Genomic DNA, 22117 nt, shown 5'->3' on the forward strand with positions numbered 1-22117 from the left:
AAGAGGATCATGCAGATACCTCAGAGGAAGAACAAGCAGGAGAGATGACTAAATTCCTTAAGTTTACATTAACCCTTAAAGAACTGACTTCTCTCTTTGGGAGAATACACATTAAAGCTAAGAAGAGTCCCTCACACCCACTAAAGCAGCTTAGGCATACATCCCATTTGGAATTAAATACTGCTGTTGTGTGTGGGAAGGGGGTGGATGTTTAGGTGATTAGGTATTTAATTAAAAAGGGCCCCAAAACATTCTGGGTAAGTGACCAAGAAAAGATTCTCATATCTGTTCTAGATAGTCTGACTATAAACTTTTTCATGTGACTCCCATAGCTTGAGAGAAAAGACTAGCCCACAGAGAAAATTAAATCCTAACCACCCAAGACATGGTGAAATCTGAAGCAGTACTCTAAGGGTTAATTTTCTGGCATGCAGGTTAATTGTCTTTGTGTGTGTCAAGCAGCCAATGCAAACCTCCAGCACACTCTACTTTGGTCAAGAGTTCAAAAAGGGGCACTACTATACAAACTGGTACACGGATTCCATTGGCTTTCCATCAAGGATATTAATCAATGATCAGGGTGGGAAAGTGCCAAGATTTGTGGTGAGTGGGGAGCAGGAAAGCATCATAAGCATCTCAAAGCTGTCAATGGAGATAAAGAGGGCTGCAATTGGGTCAACCAGAAGTCATCCTTAGGCCAGGATCAAATGGAGAAGAGGAAGATGGAATGGAGAAGACTGGGTGGGGGTAGAGAGGGAAGGAGAAGCAGATTATCCATAGGCAGGAAGCAAAGTCAACATCTGGAGCCAGAAAATAGCCAGCTTAAGAACTGTACGGCAGAGGATTTCCGAGGATTTCCGAGGATCCCCACTTGGGCAATCACTGAACAAAATACCAGTTAGTATAGTTGTACCTCTGTTAAGGTAAAGGCTAAAAGTTTTTTTTTAACAGGCAGGAATCGATGCAGTACCAATATAAGGAATTCATTTAAAGCCAGAGAAAGTCAATTTGTGGGGATCCCAGATCATCACACATGCACTTTTTTATCCATTCCCACTATACAGTACAAGTCCAACATGCCCTCTGTTGCCTCCCAGGTCACAAATCAGTAGCAAACCCTCTGCACAGGCATTCAGAGTAACCTACAGTTACATTTAAAGAAGGCTTAGTGGTAGCATCAGAAAACCAGTGGACTCATCTCAAAAGTCCATAAAAGAAATGACAACTACTCAGTTTCACCATGACAGAATATGAGCAAACCCATCGGAGAACATGAATGGGAAAGTCCTGAACTTCAAAAGAAGACAGGAGCAACAAGAGAAAAAAAATTATACTTGGACCCTGATGTTGGCATTCACTACCATGCAGATCTTACAGAAAAAAAAAATTAAAGAAAATTTAAAAAAAACAACTTTTTTTTATGTTGAAAACAAAAGACCAAGATATATGAGACATAATTTTATACATAAACCACTGGGCTTAAAAGTTCCCAGACACTGTATTTTTATAGAAGGGAAGTGCAGGATCCCAGCATTCTAACACCGTACTGATCTGTAAGCCTCTGGGATACAGATGTGTTCTATTTCTCCATCAAGAGAGTCCATTTGGGGCATCTCTAATGGAGGGTATTTGGGCACCATTTACGTATGTAGGCAAGATGTGCTGTGTATTGGAGAGGGGAGGGTTTATTAAACTCATCTCATTAAGCAAGTAGGGTCTTATTTGCTCCAGAAGTGAAAGAACATTGGATTGGGAATCAGAGGATCCTCAGTTCAATTCCCAGTACTGTTACTTACTGCCTACATGGCATTGGCCAAGTTAATTAACCCTTCTGATTAGCAGTTCATTAGCTAGAAAATGAAGGGATTGGACTAGTTGACCTTTGAGGTTTCTTCCAGCTCTAAGCTGAGTTCATAGCAGCACAGAGGGTGGGGGTAGGACATCCAGAGAACGATCCCTATCTGCCTTGATACCTTGAGCTGAGCTACCCAACATGTCCAGCCAGTTATCCCTGTGGTCAAATCTATACAAGGCTAGTAGAAAGAGCAGTTTGTTCTCTACTTCGATGTCCCCTCTTTCCCCATGTTCAAGGAAATATTAGATAAATGCTGCAAGAGTGACAGCAAGGTCCATTCCATACTGAAGCTGATTCTCAGAATAGCTTTAAAGCTCAGAGACTCAGGTTCAGCCTAAGTTTCATAGCAATTTCTCAATACTGAATTCTGGCTCTGTCATCTTCCCTGAATCTTACTACTATTCTGAGGGCATCAAAAGCAACAGCAGGAGGGATGGTAAATGGAAGATATTGGGTGATGCTTAGATACACTCCCAGAACAACCTAACTTGAAAAGGATTTCTTTGAAACTCTTGCATCCATCATTTCTGATCTCTCCTTCCAAATATCTTGGAATTAATATCAACATTGCCACTAACTTACTGTGTGACTTTGGGAAAATCTCTTTACTTCTATGGATCTCGATTTCCTTATTAGAAAAAATAAGAGACTCTGATTAGATTGTTTACTAAGATCCCATTTGTCCCCTCATCGACTTGATCCAAAAATGTCTGAACTCTTATATAATTGAACACTACATACTTTCAATTAATTCCTTAGCCCCTAGATTTCAACAGGAATGATGATGAGGTCAGCCAATGGAGACAAGGTTTGCTGACATGATGGTGGGAATTGAGAGGGTTGGGAGAAACTAAGAATGATCAGTGAAGAGGTAGAAATAGAATAGAATGTGCTCTTTTTTTCTACCCTTCTCCATTTGCTACAAAGACCCCAGGGAAACTTTCTAGTCTGCGTTTCTCAACCGGTAAGAGAAGTGGGAACCTGTGGTGGTAAATTCCTGAGACCACAGTCAACTGCTTGTCACTCTCTGTCAGAGATGCCCAAGAAAGAGGCTTCTGGGGAGTGTGAGTCTTTAGACCCCCTACCCAGGATCATTTCATTCCCCTTATGAAAATAGCTCCTGGGGAAATTCCACAGGCTATACAAAGATGTGACATTATTCATTGTGAGACAGGTTGACAATACTGAACAGAAGGCATCTTTTCCTCTCCAGAAGGACTTCATCTCAAAGATCAATGAGGACAGTTTGCTATAACATGAAAGAAAAGGAGCTCCTAGGCAGGGGTTCTTAACCTGATGTCCATGAATTTTTAAAAAAAATGTGATAACTATATTTTAATATAACTGGTTTCCTTTGAAATCCCATGCATTTTATTTTATGCAGACTAAAAACATTATTCTGAGAAAGGGTGTCCCTAGACTTCAGCAGACTGCCAAAGGGGTCAATGGCACAAAAGAGGTTAAGAACCCCTATCCTGGAGTTTTTTATGCACACGTTATCTTTTACCTTTGTATTCTGAGCACTTAGCACAGTGCCTGTTAAATGGTAGGTGCTTACTAAATGTTTATTGATTGACTTTTCACAGAGAATATGAGACAGCTGCTTGCTGTGACAGAGCAATAACCAGTCATTTGGGCTCTTCTTGGGTTAAGCAACAAAGTAATCCATCTTTGTGGGCTTGTTATGTGTTTAATTGCTAATGAAGAAAATTAACTCAGTCCATCTCACCTTTGTCTCAAGTAAGGGACACCTGGCTTCATCTGGAGTCATTTAACTGAACTGCTGGTGACTTCTGGGCAGGATATAAGATATTTTATTTGCCCTGGACTACCAACTTATGAGCAGGAGGCATAACAGGGAGGAGGTAGGAAGACACCTAAAACCCAGACAGGCGACTTTAGGGATGTGTCTAAACCCTTGTCCAAATTGTTGTGAAAGCATCTTAATAAACCTACACACTCACCTGGGGACCTTCCGATCCATATGACAAGATACATTCCCCAGATTTATACATAGGTGTCCATTTAAAATCAAAGGAAGACAATTCAAAATTAGGATATGTTCTTTCTCTCACTTACCCATACAACATGAAATCTAAATAAGCCTTCAGACTGAGGTTCCCTAAACTAGCCAGTTGCCTTCACAGAAGGTTACTGAAACACAGAACAAAAAAAGATCTCAATGGAGATGAAACTAAGACATCAATAGAAAGGTGACAGGACAAACCAAGAATTCCCAGATTTTAAATGTGAAGGATAAAGCTTCACTTGGACTGAAGCCCACAGCTCTAGTTCAACAGCACTCTTTCAGCTGTACCTCCCCTCCTCACATTCATAATTCATTAACCATTTATGATGCCTGTTCTGTCAAAGTCCTTATGCTAGGATAATGAATGAATTGAAAAGCAAGTATAAAGTGCTTACAATGAAAAATATTATGCTAGGTGAACGAATGGAAGCGCTATGTGCTAGTCTTGGAAATAAGTGCCAGAATGTTTGTCACTTCTGCAATACAATGGAAGATTTTATCCTGTACTTCACACATAGTAGGGATCATGATAGGGACTGGATCTATGATTTCATTGGCATAGGAGACTCCCAGGTAAGGAAGCTTCCTCTACCAATGCAGGTCAGCACCTTCTCTGAAATGTTTAGTCTCAGAAAATTGCCTTGGAGCACTAACATGGGTCAGAGTCAGTATGAATCAGAGGTGAGACTTGAACCTTGGATTCTTCTGGCTTCGAGACTAGCTTTCTAGCCACTATGCCAAACTGCCCTCCACACACAGCAGGCAATGAATAATGTTTTCATGAATGGGATTGAATCTGTTTTCATCCCTGAAACTTCCATGGCCCTTACTGAAGATTACTTTCTTACCTTCTTGACTCAGGGCTGTCTACACACTGTTGGGTGGCTGTAATGGTATCAGCTCCTTCCAGCACCACACTAAAGACAGGTGCTGTTGCTTCCATAGATTTCCATTCATCCCCAAACAGGAATGATGAAGAGGATGTATCTGCCCCTAGATAACCAGCTGCATGCCACATAACTAATTGCAAAGATCCAGGGGTTGAACACATATTTGCAGTTTCAGGTTTGAACAAGGGAGAGAAACACATCATTATAATAGGAAGTAATTACTACAACACTAAGTGGGCCTCATCAGTAGCATCTGAATTAACAATCTGAAAGAGAATGCTGGCTGGGCACATTTTTATTTTAAGATTAAAAGAAAAAAAAATAATGAAGTCTAGGTGGGGAAGGATTGAGGAGACTATCATTTACAAATGAAAAAAGAAAAGATAAGGAGCTTAGAGACATAATAATTTTAAAAATCCAAGGCTCTTCAGGAAAGAAGTATCCATGTGTATTCCCACATGGGCATGCACACACATGTATGTCCATATGGATACTCTTACAGTGGGAAAGGGACTTAATGAAAAGCAAAAACCATATGAAAATAATCTTCAGAAATATGCAGAGTACTCCCCTCCCTCTTATACATGTCTTTTATTTGGAATGAGTGCTGGCCTTTCCATTCCCACTATCATTGCCCCATCTCAATCCCAGTTCAGAACCTCAGAAATCTACTCCTGTAATGTGCAATGAACTGACCTCCCTGATTCCCCCATTAAACTGTGGCTTCTTGAGATCAAGAATCATCTTTTGCCCTTCTTTGTATCCCTGGTGCTCAGCACAGTGCCTGGCACATAGTAGGAGCTTTAATAAATATTTAGTGGCTAACTGACTCCACTCTCTCCCCCTGTAATTCACCCTGTGTAAGGAATGAAATTGATCTTCAACACCACTTTGTGTAGACCACTGCTTTCTGTATTTCCGAATGGGCCAGGTCTAATTCTTCTACCTAATGCCCAATGTCCTCTTTCATTTAACCACTCCAAAATGATCTTGTCTGGTTTCCTATGATCCTTGGCATGCCCTGCCCACTCCCATTAGCTTCATCTGATAGTCCCTATACGTGCTAAGCACATGCCAAGGCATCACTCATAGAATAGCCATTTTCATACCATGTATTGCTCTAAGGGTTCTGAATAGTAATTTGTCTTATCCTCTCATTTTACAGATAAGTAAACTGAGGCTCAGAGAGGTGAACTATCCCAAGGTCACATAGGTTTATAAATTGCAGAGCCAGGATTTGAACCCAGGTTCTCTAAGTCCAAATCCATCATTCTCTCCTCTTTACCCTGCTGTATTTGAAATCTAGCTCAAATTCCAGTTCTCACAGACTCGAATCAGATTGTTCTAAACTAGAAGGGGCCTTCAATATTATCTACTCCTGCCCCCCAAATTACAGAGAAAACTGAAGCAGAGAGGGGGAAAGTGACCACCTGAGGTAACATGGCAAATCAGTAATGAATCTGAGACTAGGAACCTAGGATTTATGGTTCTTAGTTCATGGTTCTTGTCTTATTAATTCATTCACCAAACTTTTCCTTATTCCTCCAATCCTCATTGATTTTCCACTTTCCTGAACTCTTATAACATTTATAGTTTGCACACATTGTTTCACATTTAATTATATGTTATCTTATACTGTTTATTATTCAACAAACCTTTCCATATTCATTGGTTTCACACGTGTCTGACATTTCTTCAAATGGATTTTTATATCCCATTGATTACAGATGGCAGGACAGAAATCATGTGTTCTTCTTAGTTCCCCTCACCCTGCCAAAACCTTTCTATGACAATATTTGGTACCTAATAGGTACTCGATAAGTACTTACTACAATACTATAAAAGATCTATTATTCTTATTATTTTTCTTGTTTCTTTCAGTGATCCTTTAGGAAACCATTGTAAGAGCATCTATGGACAAAACCAGAATCATCACCTAGCAGGCATTATTCTAGTAATGAGTCTTTCTGAACTTAGTAAGGCCAATCTTAAAGCAGCAAAGACATAATTCATTGGTATGCCCATTCTTAAGGCTTTTCTAGTTTGGCAGAATGTATCAGAGCTGTCATTCAGTATCCATAGCCATTGAGAACTTACAATGTATGCTCTATATCCCATTGAGCCATCAGAACCTTTTAATAGAACCACCAGTGAAGTTTTTCTAATAAGTCGTTAAACCAAATTACTTACACTGAAAATGATCAAGGTTAAACTATCTCAAAGGATATCCATGATTTTTCCTGCTGGGCTTCAGGTCACCCAGGAAGGCAATTTAAAATTACCCTTTATACTTTCATTTAATGATGAACACACAGATGATTATATACTTGTTGAGTGAATTAATGAATTAATGTTGTGTGGAACATCATTAGCAGCCAAAACTCTTGCTCAGTGATCTCTTATCCTGGGGACTTCCCCAAATTGGCTCATTAGAAACTCAAACCAGAAAACTTTTAGTAGATAGGATTAGCCCAAAGATTCTCTGATTTCTCTCTCATGTTTCTTCGACTACCACCTAGGAGGTTATCCATTGAATCAGAATCCTAGAACATGGAAGTTGCATGGAACCCAGAGCCCATCCAGTCCAATGAATTCCTGTATAAGAATTTCCTCTACAATGCAACCTACAATAGTCATCTTGACCTCCAGTGAAGGGAAAACCACTCCCTCTTGAAACAATAGTTACTATACTGTTGTATAATCCTTACTTTTAAGATTATCTTTTTTCTTATTATTTTTCTTATTTATTTATTTCATTATTTATTTGTTTGTTTATTATTATTTTTCTCTTATTCTCTACATTTCACCCAGTATTGCTTCCACAAAGAGCTCCTCATTCTGTCTTCTGGGGCCCAACTTACCATTTGATTTAAATTCACATATTCTATATTAACCAATCCAAAACAAGGATCCATATGTAAACATATTTTCCTTCCTGTTCATAGCAATAATTATGAACAAACAGCTGATATGAAATAGCTTTGATAGCCATATTCTGTGGAAGAAACCCACAGCCAGGAATTAGTTGGTTTGTGGGAGAATAAACTATAAGCTTTGAGGTCTTTCTCTGCCTCCAACAGACTGTGCCTCAGTTTTTTACATGTGCAAAATGAGCAAAAGAGCAGGTAGCTAATTAGGATGCTAAGCAAGCTGATTTATTTTATTTTAATAACTCTTTATGGATTTTTCTGTTTCTTCCATCACCATAAAATCCCCTGCATTACTCTTCTTTCTCCTCCCTGTGACCCATTCCATAGGACAAATAGCTTTTTAGAGAAAAAAAAGTCAAGCTGATTTTTTTTAAAGTGAAAGTCTTATGCATTCTAAAATAAGAATTATTATAATTATTAGTAGTGCCATATTTTAAATCTGAGATAACTAGTTAGCTAAGAACATTATAGGGCTTAGCAAGATAATTTATTATGGTGATAGAAATCGTTCATAAGACAATAATATTGTCGAACATGGGACTAGATTGACAGATGAAAGGGATCTCAAAGATAATGTGGTTCCCCTACCTAATTTTCCAGATGAAGAAACTGAGGCCCAAGGATATTCAAGATCACAAAGGCGGCAACTGGCCGAGGCAAGATCAGAATCAGATCATGAGAATATGATCCGGCTCAAACATCATTCACCTTCCACTGTATCTATCATGGTCTCTAATGATACTAAGATATGAATTGTCAATAAAATAGACTCCTTCTAGAGTACCCACACACCACTTCCCCACCTTCTCCTTCCTCAGGCTACCAAGATGAAGGCAGACTTTACACTGAGGCTCCTGATTTCCCATAATTCCTTCCCTGGCTTTGTCAGAAGCAACAGGGTACAGGGAAGGACCTTTAGACTTAGGAGTTGGTAGCCCTATGTTTCGGGGCGGCTAGATGGCACAGTGGATAGAGAACCAGCCTGAGTTCAAATCTGGCCTTAGACACTAGCTGTGTGACCCTGGGCAAGTCACTTAATCCTTTTTTCCTCAGTGTCCTCATCCATCAGATGAGCTGGAGAAGGAAATGTCAAACCACTCCAGTCTCTTTGCCAAGAAAAACCCAAACACAGGACATGGAGAATCAGATAACTGAAAACTACTGGACAGCAGAAAGTCCTACATTTAAGTCTTGCTTCTGATACTTACTAGTTCTGGGACTTTGGGCACATCTCTTGATTTCTCTGGGCTTCAATTAGGCACCTCTAAAATGGGGCTGGCTACCAGCTAATGTCCGAATGTTTTTTCTCTGATTCATAGAGGAAGTAACCAAGTAACAAAGTAACCAAGAACAAACGGCTGATTTCAAATAGAAACATATTCTATTGAGTTTTGTGATCTTGTAACTCTTAATGTAATATAAGTTACTTATTGATCAAATAATTACTCATTTTTCTACATGTATGTGTTTCTCAAAGTTTCTACTGTGTAAAGTAACAGGAGGCACGTGACACATGTAGCAGAGCTGGCCTTCAAGCCCGGAAGACCCGGCTTCACATCCTGCCTCTGGACATACTGGCTGTGTCACCTTGGAGAAGTTATCTGATGTCTCAGTGTCTCACACAGCTCTCAAAGACTGTAAGTTGCCAGAGTAAATGTCAATCTGTGTTGGTTGAAGTAGTTTCTTCTTGGAGAGTTAACTGTATTGATGAAATTAGCAGTTAGATCCAAATAGACAGTCCTGAGTTCAAATTCAGCCTCAGATACTTATCAGCTGTGTGACCTCAGGCAAGTTACTTAACCTCCTCCACATGCTTTGGTTTCATCATCTGTAAAATGGGGTTTATAATAGCACATACCTCAAAGGCTTAGAGAGGGGATCAAATGACATCATACTTGAAAAGTGCTTTGTAAACCTTAAAGCCAGGGGCACACTGGTAAATGTTTAAGAAAATTGGATCTCTGGGTGTGTCAGGGGGGAATGTACCCATGGACACATTTTTAAAGTTTAATTTGTGTTATTAATATTTTCCATCACTTTCTTAACTCCAGACAATCATCAAAACAATTAATCAAGCCCTAATTTGTGGTGTGCCAATTTCTGAGGTGTGAATGCTCACAGTGAAACTTTAACAATCAATTGACTTTTGCCACAGACCTACTCAAGTACAAGTTATGATGATAATGATGATGACTTAACATTTTCAAAATGCTTTACATTTTAAAAATTTGACTCTCAAAATATCTATAGGCACTATAGATATCCACATTTTATAGATGAAGAAACTGAGGGATAAACAGTTTGACTGTTTTGCCTAGGGTCATAAGCATCAGGAATAAGGTTTAAATCTGCCTTCCTGACTCTAAATGCAGTGTTCCATCCACTACTCCACCTTACCTCCTTTGGTAGAGGATCCAAATCAATAGATTTTTTTTTTTAGTTTTATGGAATAGTAGGATCTCTTGCCCAGGATTTGTTAGTCAGTATTATCTCAGTGCATGTCATGCTGGTCATATGCTAAAATATCATTTTGCTTGTATTTACTATTTTTTATTATTTTATCTTTTGAATTATTTTTCTACAGTTATTATTGATGTTATTGTCATTATTTTAGGTGACTATCTTTCATTTTTAAACAGCCCTTCTGGGCCATGCAAAACATCTCTAATGGGAACATAAAAACACCTTTGGCTGTGGTGCAACATCGATCCATCCTGAATTTCAGCCAATTGGTTAAATGGGTTTGTAGGGAAGGCCTCATTTAAGGGTTTGACATCAATAAGTCTATTAATCATTCCAAAGGAAAAGGCTTTTAATTAAGTCACTGTTCAATAAGCCAGATATGGTCCAATAACCATGAACATTTGCCTTATTAGCGCTGAGTATCTAAGCAATGCTTTGGAATGGAACAGAAATTAAGGAGGGTTCATGTCTAAACAGAAGTCATGTGGCCATGTGTATAAAGGACTAGTTTTGGAGCCATGAAGACCTCGATTTAAATTCTGTCTCTGAAACATACTAGCCATGTGACCAAGCATGAGTCATTTGAAAACACAATTCTCTCAAACAATTTTCTAAGGTTGTAAGTTATAAGAGGTTGTAAGTTATAAGAAGTTGTAAGCTACAAGAAGAGGTGCCAATGGGTGTTTGTGGGTGGAATTAGCACACTGGGAGTCCCCTATATCAGTGAAATCAGAGGTTCAGACTGTGCCCTTAACCCTGCATCACTCCTCAAAAAAAAAAAAAACCCAACACATATCTAGAATCAGATAAAAACACGGAGATCTTAGAGATGCCAGAGATCAGTCAATAATACCAAGAAAAGTAAAACAATAATGATAGTGGGTGTATAAAATAACTATGAAGCTCTAGGCTTCTACTGAGGAACCCAAAACTACATTCTTCTGGGTTGCATGCAAAGAGTAAATGTGTCAAACAGCAGTGGAAAATCCTGAGCAAGGGAAATTAGTTCCTCTCTATGAAGTGAGCACACATCTAGATGCTTATTGGCTAATAAGGGTTGGCCAAACCTAGATGGTGAGATTTGGAGTTGGGGGGAGGAAACCTCAAAGCTTAATTCAAAATGCTATCTTGACTATGCCCCTTTTCATATCCTGCCAGCTACCAGAGCCTCCCCCACCCCTAAAATGACCTTGTATTTTATTCTGTATATACCATTTTGTATATACTAAACTCCTTGAGGGCTGTGACTCTTTTTTGTCTCTGTATGCCCAGAGCTTAGCAGAGTGCCTGGCACATAGCAAGTGCTTAATTAATGTTTGATCAAATTGACTTGCTGGCATTTCCTCCTCTCCATTTGTAATCATCCTCTCATGAAGATGCCCCTTCACCACATCTAAGATGAAATGTTCCTTGCTGGTGGTACAGTTTCCCAGCTACTTAATGAATATATGGAGGATGTGTTGGTAAATGTTTAACAAGTGTATCTCAGTAGGGAAATGTCTCCATAGATATTAAGATTAATCTGTATTAATAACATTTTCTCCATCACTTTTTTAAGGGTAGACAATTAAAAAAACTATAAATCAAGCCCCTATTGGTAGCACTTACTAGTGTCTAAGGGGTAAATGGTATTTAACAATGGTCATCAGCCAGTAGGCAATGGCTATAGCATACCACCGAATCCACATTTCCCATATCCAGGCCTTTGTCCTAGCTGTTCTCTATGATGAGAACACTCTCTTTCCCTACCTCTGACTCTACTGGAGTCATTTGTCTATTTCTCTTAAGACTCAGTGGAGATATAATTTCCTCCAGGAGACTTTTCCTTGTCCTTTTGGCTGATAGGGCCACACTCTTTATTTTTGGTAAAAGATTCTGATACTCAGCAATAAAACTCTAGGAAATTCAGTAATTCTACCTTAATACCTAAAGCAGTGTGGTATAGTGGATAGAGCACTGGATTTGGAATCAGGAAGAGTTAAATTCAAATCCCTGCCAGTTGTGTAACTCTGGGTCATTTAATCCTTGACATCAACATCCATCAGCTCTATATTTTTCTAATTTATATATGTTGTTGTCTCCCCCATTACAATGAAAGTTCCTTAAAGGCAGGCATTAATGATAACTAATTTTCTTTGTATCCCCAGTGTTCAGCACTATGTCCAGCATATAGTGAGCACTTAATAAATGCTTGTTGATTGTTTCATATTTAAAAGTAGCAGCCAGCAATGCCAAATAAGTAATTATGACCTATTTTTCCCCTCCTTTTAAAAAATTATTTGTCATAAGGGATGATTCTGTGGGAGGGGGAGAGGGAGAGATACAATGAGATATTTAGGTGATATAAAAACAAAAGATATGAATAAAATGTACTTAAAATGAAAAGTGAAGAATGTAGAATTCAACTGGGCAAAAAGAAATTCAATAATTTTTGCAACCTGCATTTTCTTGATATGACTTATTTTCTCATCAGAAAGTAGAAATTCAGTACAAATGCCACACCACATAAGGAAAAGGAGAGGCAGTGTTGTATGGTGGATAGTGTTGGACTGAAACCAAGAACACCTGGGCTCAAGTTCTGACACTTATTATCTAGGTAGCCCTGAGGGAATCATTTGAACTTTCAGTGCCCCCAGATTAATTAGTAAGGCCTAAATGGGTTATGATCTACATAGACCATAGATGGACTTTCCAAACTAGGAATTCCCAAGGGGCAGCTAGGTGGTGCAGTGGATAGAGCACCAGCCCTGAAATCAGGAGGACCTGAGTTCAAATCTGGTCTCAGACCAAACACTTGACACTTACTAGCTGTGTGACCCTGGGCAAGTCACTTAACCCCAACTGCCTAAAAAAAAAAAAAAAACAACTAGGAATTCCCCATAGTAAAATCAATCAATAAACATTTTTAAGTACCTACTATGTGCCAGGCACTGTGCTAAGCACTGGGGATACAAAACTGGCAAGGGACAGTCTCTGCCCTCAAAGAGTTCATGTATATAAATATGTAATAAACTATTGTGAGGAGAAAGAAGTTCTAAAGTTTGCATGGTATTTTACTGACATTTAGTCTGGAGCCCTTAGACTAGACCATTCCATTCCAATTGTATTTAAATATAGAGAGAGGGTAAAATGACTATGGATATGGAGCCAATTATGCTATGTAATGCTAAGTAAATGCTGAGTAATTAATTGAGACTCCCTGACTAGGTGAGCTATGAGACTAGTGGCAGATTTTATTCTGATGCAAGGGTTCTTAGGTTTTTGGATGTCATGGACCATACTGACAGTCTAGTGAATCCAATGGACTCCTCAGAATGATATATTAATTGAAGAAAATGTCCATTTTCAGTCCAAAGTTAGTGGTAACAAAGACGTAAATATTTTTCTCCTCCAAGTTCATGGACCCCCTGAAATCTACCTGTAAGCCCTTGATCTATGTACTCTAACTTAGAACCTTTGTTCTAGGAGGTCTTTAAATATTGGAGAATTTTCATTTGTCTGATTTAGGTTCAGAGAAAATCAATAATAGAGGCAGAGGGATGAGTGAGGTGATTTTTTAAAGTCATTCCCAGTTCTGAGTTCTAAGATTGCTTGCTTATCAACAGCTGAGTGCATGCTTTACCACAAGCTTCTGATACTTCAAAAAGTTTTAAGGGTGGGTTACTTCATTGTCTGTTTTATGGAACAAACCAGTCATGTGGTTGAGAGGAGAGGCCCACAAACCATTTTTTGATAAACTATCCGGAAGATTCCTTGCCAACCTATGCTTATTTTCCCATCCTACTTCCATGAATTCTTGATACCCCAGCTTTGGGGTATCAAGAGGTCAACAAGCTTTCTGTACTCTGTAAAACAACTATACATTGTTTTCCAAGCCCAAGCATTTCCTTTTGGGCCCCTTCTTCAGGTTTCTAGCTACCATCATTTCACATGTTTCCTGAAGTTCCTGAAGCCCCAGGATCCCTAGAGGTAAAAGACCACAAGGGTTCCTTTACCTGTACCCTTTTCTCCTACTTGGTAGCAAGCATGACAATTTCTTAGCTGTTTTAAGAAATACTACAGAGGAATATAAAGTGAGGTACATGTTGGGATGGTGGTAAATTATAGTATCAGAGGAAAAAGTTAGCAGTTTAATGAATTACAAAGTTGTTGGTATCTTTAGATAGTAGATTGTAAGCTCCTTGAGGGCAGGGACTATCTTTTGCCTCTTTGTGTATTCATAGCACTTAGCACAGTGACAAGCACATAGTAGGTGCTTAATAAATGTTTGTTCATTGATTGATCTTAAAAAAAACAAAAAAACAAAAAACTCGGGATCGTCAACAGCAACTCTACCACAACTCCCAGTATGGTGTAATGGCTAAAACATTGGGCTTGAAGACAGGAAGACCTGGGTTCAAATCATGCCATGGTTCCTAGCTATGTGACCCTGTGTGAGTCCCTTAACATCTCTGAATCTCAGTTTCTTTATTTGTAAAATGAAGGGGTTGCAATTGATGACTCTTAAGTGTCCTCCTAAGTCTACATTTCTAACCCTAAACTGAGAAGAAGCAACATTTTATAGTGGAATGTAGTGGGAAGAACCCTGGGTTTGGAGTCAGAAGAAATGAACTTTAATTTCAGCCTGTGTGATCTTGGGAAAATTATGGAAACTCTCAGGACTCTGGTTCCCTCTTCCGTAAAATGAAGAGTTCACACTAGATTATGCCTAAGGCTCCTTCAGTCTTTAAACTGATGATTCCATGAATTCTCTTCTTCCCAGCCTTGGCCTTAAAATCATCAACAATCTCATCCCCTTGCCATGAGTTTGGCTGAATTTTTCTACCTTACATAATTTGCTTCTCTGAGTCCCAATTCTGGGTAACAGAGTCTTACGTTAGATATGTCCTTTCTACCTATAGCCCAGCCTCTGCCTTGGTCATTGGAATCCTATCTATGACACTTACAAGCAATGTGAATTCTGAACCTCAGTTTCCTCATCTGTAAAAGATGGACATTAATACCTGTAGTACTTTTTCTCACAGGATTGTTGTGAGCACCAAGTAAAAATGTGTAGGAAGATCTATGCTCCAGAAGAACCTGTCCGTGAGGTTTCTGGCTGTGTGTAAGGCTGCCTTCACTGCCTCTTATGGAAGCTGCTGGCTCTCCCCCTCACCCTGTGGCTTTGAGGAGCAGATCTACACAGCCTTATCTTTCACACTGGGAATACCCACAGTGCTCTAGTTGCCTTTTCTACCTAGGCCATAAGAATTGGGCCCATGCCAGGGATCTCTGAAACCTCCATATCCTTACTCCATAGTTGCTCATTCCCAGAATGCATTAGTTCTAAACCAGAACCCTGAAACTCACCTGCCTCTAGTTTACCACTATGGGCTAAGATGACCTAAGAGGCACACCTGAAGGCAAAAAGAAGTGGGATAGTCCCATATCCCCATTTTCTGCCTTAGGGTACTGAATGAGAGAGTCCCTCTTGGACCCCTCCCCACTAAGGGCAGATCAGTGAATTACAGATTTTCAGAGTTGTAAGGGATTTTTAGCAGTTATCAAGTCCAATACATTACCGAAAAAAGTATCCCCTCTGCAACGTTCTAGACTAATGATTATCTTACTTATTCTCTCTTTCCTGTCCACACCCATCCTCAAATTTACACATATGACTGAGTTAGGGTTGTTTCACCACAATCCCGAATTGCAAGAACCATTTAGCATGCTTTCAAGTATTTTTTAAAATTATTTTAATTTTTAGGCACTTGGGGTTAAGTGACTTGTCTAGGGTCACACAGATTCAAGTGTTTGGTCTGAATCCAGATTTGAACTCAGGTCCTCCTGACTTTAGGGCCAGTGCTCTATCCACTGTACTACCTAGGAGCCCCCATGCTTTCAAGTATTTAATAGAGGAATCAGTACCATTGATAATCCAGAAGAATGGTTTATACATCCATACATATCTAAAGATATATGTACACCCTCATTAGATGAGTCAGCATCTCCTATATATTATTTTCCCATAGCGCTTCATTGCTCAAGCTAAGGGACATTAAGCTAGTATACAAGGGACAAGGGTTTTGCCCTGACATTGTTAGAAGACCAGAAGCAATCAGCCTGTATTCCTTGGGGTTGGGGAACTTGTGGCCTCGAGGCCACATGTGGCCCTCTAGGTCCTCAAGTGTGGTCCTTTGACTCCAAATTCCACAGAACAAATCCTTTATTAAGGTTCCCCACCCCTGTCCTAGATCCTAAATCACAGTGCACTTTGACCCCTTCACATGTATTCAAATATACAGGGTGTCCCAAAAGTCTTAGCGCAGTTTTAGCCTAGCTTAAATCAGGGACTCTATACTTCTCCTCCATTGTTAGGTGTTTCCCAGACTCTAGCTCAGCAAAATCATCTGACCTTGACATGTGGTGTGTTCTCTTGTAGCTGCCTCCTCTGTTATCTGTCTCCCTTATACCTACTTCCACTACTCAGGAGCACGAGGACCTGAGTGAAATAAGGGAAGAGAACCTGCCCTTCTCTGTTCCTATCTTACTAAGTTCATGTCTCTTCTGGTCCCCTAGCTACCCAGGAGGAGAAAACATGGAATTTCAGAAGCTATAGGAGAAGAGGAAATGAGGGAATATCTCAGAAACAGTAGCTCACAGTTCACATTTATATAGTGCATTAAAGTTTACCAAATATTTTTCTTACAACTCTCTGAGGTAAGCAATGTAATTATTATTATCCCCATTTTATAGATAAGATAACTGAGATTCAGAGAGGCATTGCGACCATATTAGCCAAGGTCACCTAGGTAGTAAATAGGAGAGTTGGAATTTGGATTCAGGTCTCTTGACTCTAAGATCCAAGTGTATAGCACCCTTTAGACTCTCCTTATCCTTGGCCCTGTGGAGCCCCAGGAGAAAACATCTACTCAATTTGGGGAGTTGCAAAAGACTACATGAAGGGCCCAGAAAGAAGGAAATGGTTCTAACTTGCAAAGAAAATCTTTAAGAATACAGTCTGTCTAAGACCTGGCAGCTGGACGTTATGTGATCTCTTTCCCAGGAGGAAGGCACGCATGAAAAGCATAAAATGGAAAAACCATTGCCTCCAAACAGAAAGAATGAACAGCTTGCTTGGAATACAGAGCATCCTGAATCCTCTTGGGATCCCTTTAAGAGAAATGAAACTTGCAAGGAAGATATCGAGGCCTAGCCTCTAAGCTTTCAGAAAATTTGGACCCTTCTCTGTGCCTTAAAGTGAGTCCATCCAAAGGATAGAAACAAGGAGAGTCATTCAGAAACAAATGAGGTGCCTTTATATGCAAAGGACCAAACCCAGTGGGGCAGTCAGGAGATCAGAGACCTGAGTTGCCTTAGTACAAAGCTTCAGGAGTTCCTGAACAGTGGTTGGAAGGGATGCTGCCCACATCCATTTCTGGCAACTCTAAATATTGTAAACCCCAGGAACTGCCTTAGGTCTCGCTTCTGCCCTGTGGATTGCCTAGTCATTATTACTCACTAGTCAGACCAGGGACTATACCTCTCCTCCATTGTTAGGTACTTCTCAGACTCCAGTTAACCAGAGCTATCTGACCTTGAAATCTGTTCTGTTCTCTTGTTTCTGCCTCCTCATGGCCCAAACCAGCTTACCTGTTTCCTCCCAGTCCTACTTGCTTGTCGGTCAAGGCCCAACACTTACTCTAAAGTATTGATCATAGAAGGGCATTCTAGTCCCATGAGAGGACATACAGGACATGTGATATAGATGCCATGTATCTCAATATCCCTCCTCCAGATCCATCCCATCACCCTAGAAACACCACAAATTTATCCGCAGCCCACACAATGGTTAAAACACTCAGTATCTACCAGTCACCTCCACATCTATACAGGAAACAGCAACATAAAATCCCCCCAGGGAGCCATCTGAGTGAACTTTCCAACCGAGCCCCAGCTCCCTGAGCCTGGCAGTGCTCCACAGGGCCCAGCGATAGTTGTTCCAATTAGCTTCTGCTTGACGCAAAAGAATAGGAAATGCTGTCACTGAACATGAATATTCACCACCAGGACACCGGTGTTTGTTGTTAAAAGTTGCACATGAATTTCTATGTGATGCTAAGAGATAATTATGATGTCTTTGTTTTTGACATCTTTTTTTTTAATATAATAACAGTGAAAATGCCTAGAATGTCTCTTTTTTTTTTCACCAGAAAATGGAAACAATTATACCTTCATTGTTCAAGGAAAGAAAAAGGCTGCATCTTGGGTTTGTCTTTGACTGCCATCTTAGACCCAGAAGTCTCTTAAGTATTTCAATTTAGACATATTCTTGAGATCCAATGAAATTCAGTTACCAAAAGAAAGTCACATGCTTTAGGTGGAATAAAGGCAGAATCTCAGAATTGATAGTGCCCCCTGGAGGCAACATGATGAAATGGAAAGAGCACGCAACTTGGAGTCATAAGATCTGAGTTCACATCTGAACCCTGCCACTTACCACTTGTGTGACTTTGGGCAAGTCATAGAACCCCTTTCAGCCTCAGTTTCTTCATTGTGAAATGAGAACGTTAAACTAAATGACCTCTATGATCCCTTCAAACTCCTGAGCAGGATTCTTAGTCTTTGTTGTGTGATGAACCTCTCTAGCAGTCCTGTAAAGTCCATGGCCACCTCAAAATAATATTGTTGAAGCCCTAAAATAACATAAGTTGACAAAGGAAACTGAATATATTTGAAATATAGTTACCATTTTTTTTAAAGTTCATGGACCCCCAGGTTGAAAATCTTGCTCTAGATATACACTTCTATGATTTCAGTTATCTCTAGAACATATATAACAAGTGATCACCTTCTGTCTGAAGACCTCGAGTGAAGCTGACCTCACTGGACTCCAAATCAGCCCACTCTATTTCTGGATAGTTCTAAAGGTTAGAAAGTCCTTTGTTATATCAAGTCATTATCTGTCTCTCTTCAATTTCCATCCATTACTCCAAGTTTTTTTTTTCCCCTCTAAAGCCAAGCAGAAGTCTAACCTTAGTCTACATACTAGACCTTCAAATATTGAATATGAAAACTGATAACATCATTCTATCAATTCCCAAGTCTTCTTTTCTCCAAGATAAACATTTCCAGTTTCTTCAACTTATCATTAGGTGGCCAGTCCTCAGAAGGATTCATGAATGGTTCAATATCATCTTCAAAGAAGTGCTCCAGGAGTCTGTGCTTGATCATATACTGTTTGCCATTTTAATCAATGAGCATTAAATTGGCAGAAGATATAAGGGTATGAGGGATAGTTGATACACGGAATGATGGCCAAGATTCAAAATGTCTTGAACAGCTAGAACATTTCATTGAATCTAATAAGATGGAATTTAATAAGAATAAATGTAAAGTTGTAGATTCATGGATCCTACATTTAGAGCTGGAAGGAACCATTCGTTCCAACCCTTTCCTCCATTTTACATATAAAGAAATTGAAGTCCGAAGGCCAGCATCACCAAGGTAATGAGTGACAGATGAAATCTGAACCCAGATTCTCAAAAGAAAAAGATCAATTTCATGAGTGCAAGATGGAGGGGGTATGTTAAAGTAGCAGTTTGTCTGGAAAATACTTGGGAAGTAGAAGACTAAAAGTATTATGATTTTTAAAATGTGATCTGATACTCCAAAAAGAGAAGAGAAAAGAAGTTGATGAAATCTTGACTATATTAAGAGAGGCATTACTTTCTGAAATAAGATAGTCCTGCATGGTTCAGCCCTAATCAGACCACATCTGGAATATCAATCCTTAAGGCAATCAGGAGAGTGAATGGCCTTGAGTCCTTGCCCTATGAGAACTAACTGAAGGATTTAAGGGGTGTTTGGCCTGAAAACTCAAGGCAGGCACAAAAGCTATCTCCAACTATTAGAATGATTATAACATAGAAGGGAGGTTTGGTTTGTTTTGGTTGGCCCCATATGGTAGAACCAAGAACAATTGTAGGGGGAAAGAGGGGGCTGTGAAGAGAAAATTATAGATTTACTGTCAGGTGAAAAAAACAAAACTTTGCTGACAATGAAACTGTCTGAAAGTGGGGTGGGCAGCCTCAGAAGGTAGGAGTTCCCATTCATTAGAGGTTTTCAGGAAGAGATTAGATGACCCCTCCTTGGGAATGTTATAGTAAGTGTAGTTTTTAGGGTACAGGTTGGGACAAGATGGTCACTGTTCTAACATCTCAGATTCTGTTATTCTGTGGCTTATGTGGAATGCTCTTCTGTCCTCTCCTAACCCTGCTCATGTTTTTTGAGTTGTACTTATCTATATCATTTTTAAAATATAGCACCCAGAATTGAACAAAGTCCTTTCAATGTGGTGTGTATGGGATCACTGCCTCCCTCCCTCTGGATGCTGTATACTTTGTAATGAAGCTTTGAATGACCTTCTAAGGGAAAGACTTGGAGCTTGTATGAGTCAGCTGCATAACTTCCAAGAGACCTTAAAGCATTTTCTCTTCTTTTCTACTCCAATATCCTTCTTGCCTCCTCTCACCATATTGTGTTCTGGCTCAATCTCTGTGGTTTTCTCCAGACTTGTCTTCTCCTCCTACTATGTTTGTGTTTCCACGTTGGACCTCAGACCAAGATGGACATTGGCTGGGATTATTTATTTCTTCATCTGTTTCCTTTGTCATTTTGGTCACCTCCATCTGCCTTCTTTGGCTTAAAAAAAAGTTTCCATTTCAGAAAGGTGATGGTTTTCTGTTTCTGGAAAAGAACTTTTTCATGGAAAAATTGTGCTTCACAAGATGAATAAGATAAGCGTATGTAAACATTTTGAGTTCTACAGTACTCTTTGGATTTGAGGAATTGTAATTGTAAATTACATACACATATACACATTTTTTTTCTTAAAATCGGATCAGGAATATAGAGTTAGAAGTCTTTAGAGACCAATTAATCTAACCCTTCCATTTTATAAGAGGAAAGTGAGGCCTAGAGCAGTTAAGTGACTTGACCAAGGTCATACAGATGATCAATGTCAGAGAAGAGATTTGAACCCAGGTCCTCAGACTTTAGTACCAGCGTTCTTTCCACCATACCACGATGCATCTTTTCAATTTTATTTCTCCTCCAATAGTACAGTCTAGCAAAGTAAGTCTTTTTGGCTAAACAATTTCTAGTATTGCATCTTAAATTCCAACAATTGGCAATTCTCTCCAGACTCTTATACCCAGCCAGGGGATACAGGGTCAGGAATCATAGATTGAACCAATTTTTATCCACTCTTGTTTTTCTTCCTTCATAAATATCGCATATCTGAGAGAAGAGTCATGTTTTCTTAATGTATGTCCTAGCTACTTCACATAGGAGAGAGGAAAATATACATTGCTTTAAAAAAATCATCCTTTTTTTTGAAAAGACTGCCAAACAGACCTGTAATAAAACGAGGCTACAATGTTACAATGAGGAGATAGGATCATACCCACTAATAAGAAATGCTAAGTGCAATTGCAATTCATGTCTCCAAAACACTGCGTTTGTTATATGTTTGAGCTACCATTCTTAATATTTCTATGGGGGTGGTGATCAGTGGCATTTCTGAGCAGGAGAAATTAACACAAATAAGCATAGCCAACTGTATTTCCCAGAGCTTTTGGCTCAATCTCCCTTCTCTACCTAAAATGACAATAATAATAAAACCCAAGAACCAAGAAGGTGAATGATGCCATGATTACAATTGTCTAGCAGAATGAGAAAGGACAGCTGTAATGCTTATCCATATAGATACATCACTTGCACTCAGGGAAGGTGTAGGTGATAAGTAGAGATCATTCAAAAATACTGGGCCTCTCAAATCCCCTCCCTTGGGGTAGGGGAAGCATCTGTTTGCCAGTGGGAGAAAGGGTGTATCTCATTCTCTTTCTCCAACTGCTTATGCTTAAATCCCCTAAGGATAATATGGTTTGGGGAATATCATGGCTAATAA

The 22117-nt window shown here is 39.4% G+C and overlaps 1 protein-coding gene across 5 annotated transcripts in view; it reads right to left on the reverse strand.

Moving 5' to 3' along the window:
• KCNMA1 (potassium calcium-activated channel subfamily M alpha 1) overlaps nucleotides 1-22117 on the reverse strand; it is a 907067-nt gene that overhangs the window by 340529 nt on the left and 544421 nt on the right. The gene's annotated exons all lie outside the window — the stretch shown is intronic.

Source organism: Vombatus ursinus, unplaced genomic scaffold (genome assembly GCF_900497805.2).
Source record: "Vombatus ursinus unplaced genomic scaffold, bare-nosed wombat genome assembly UNPS02000749.1, whole genome shotgun sequence".
In the NCBI taxonomy this organism is placed as follows: Eukaryota; Metazoa; Chordata; class Mammalia; order Diprotodontia; family Vombatidae; genus Vombatus; species Vombatus ursinus.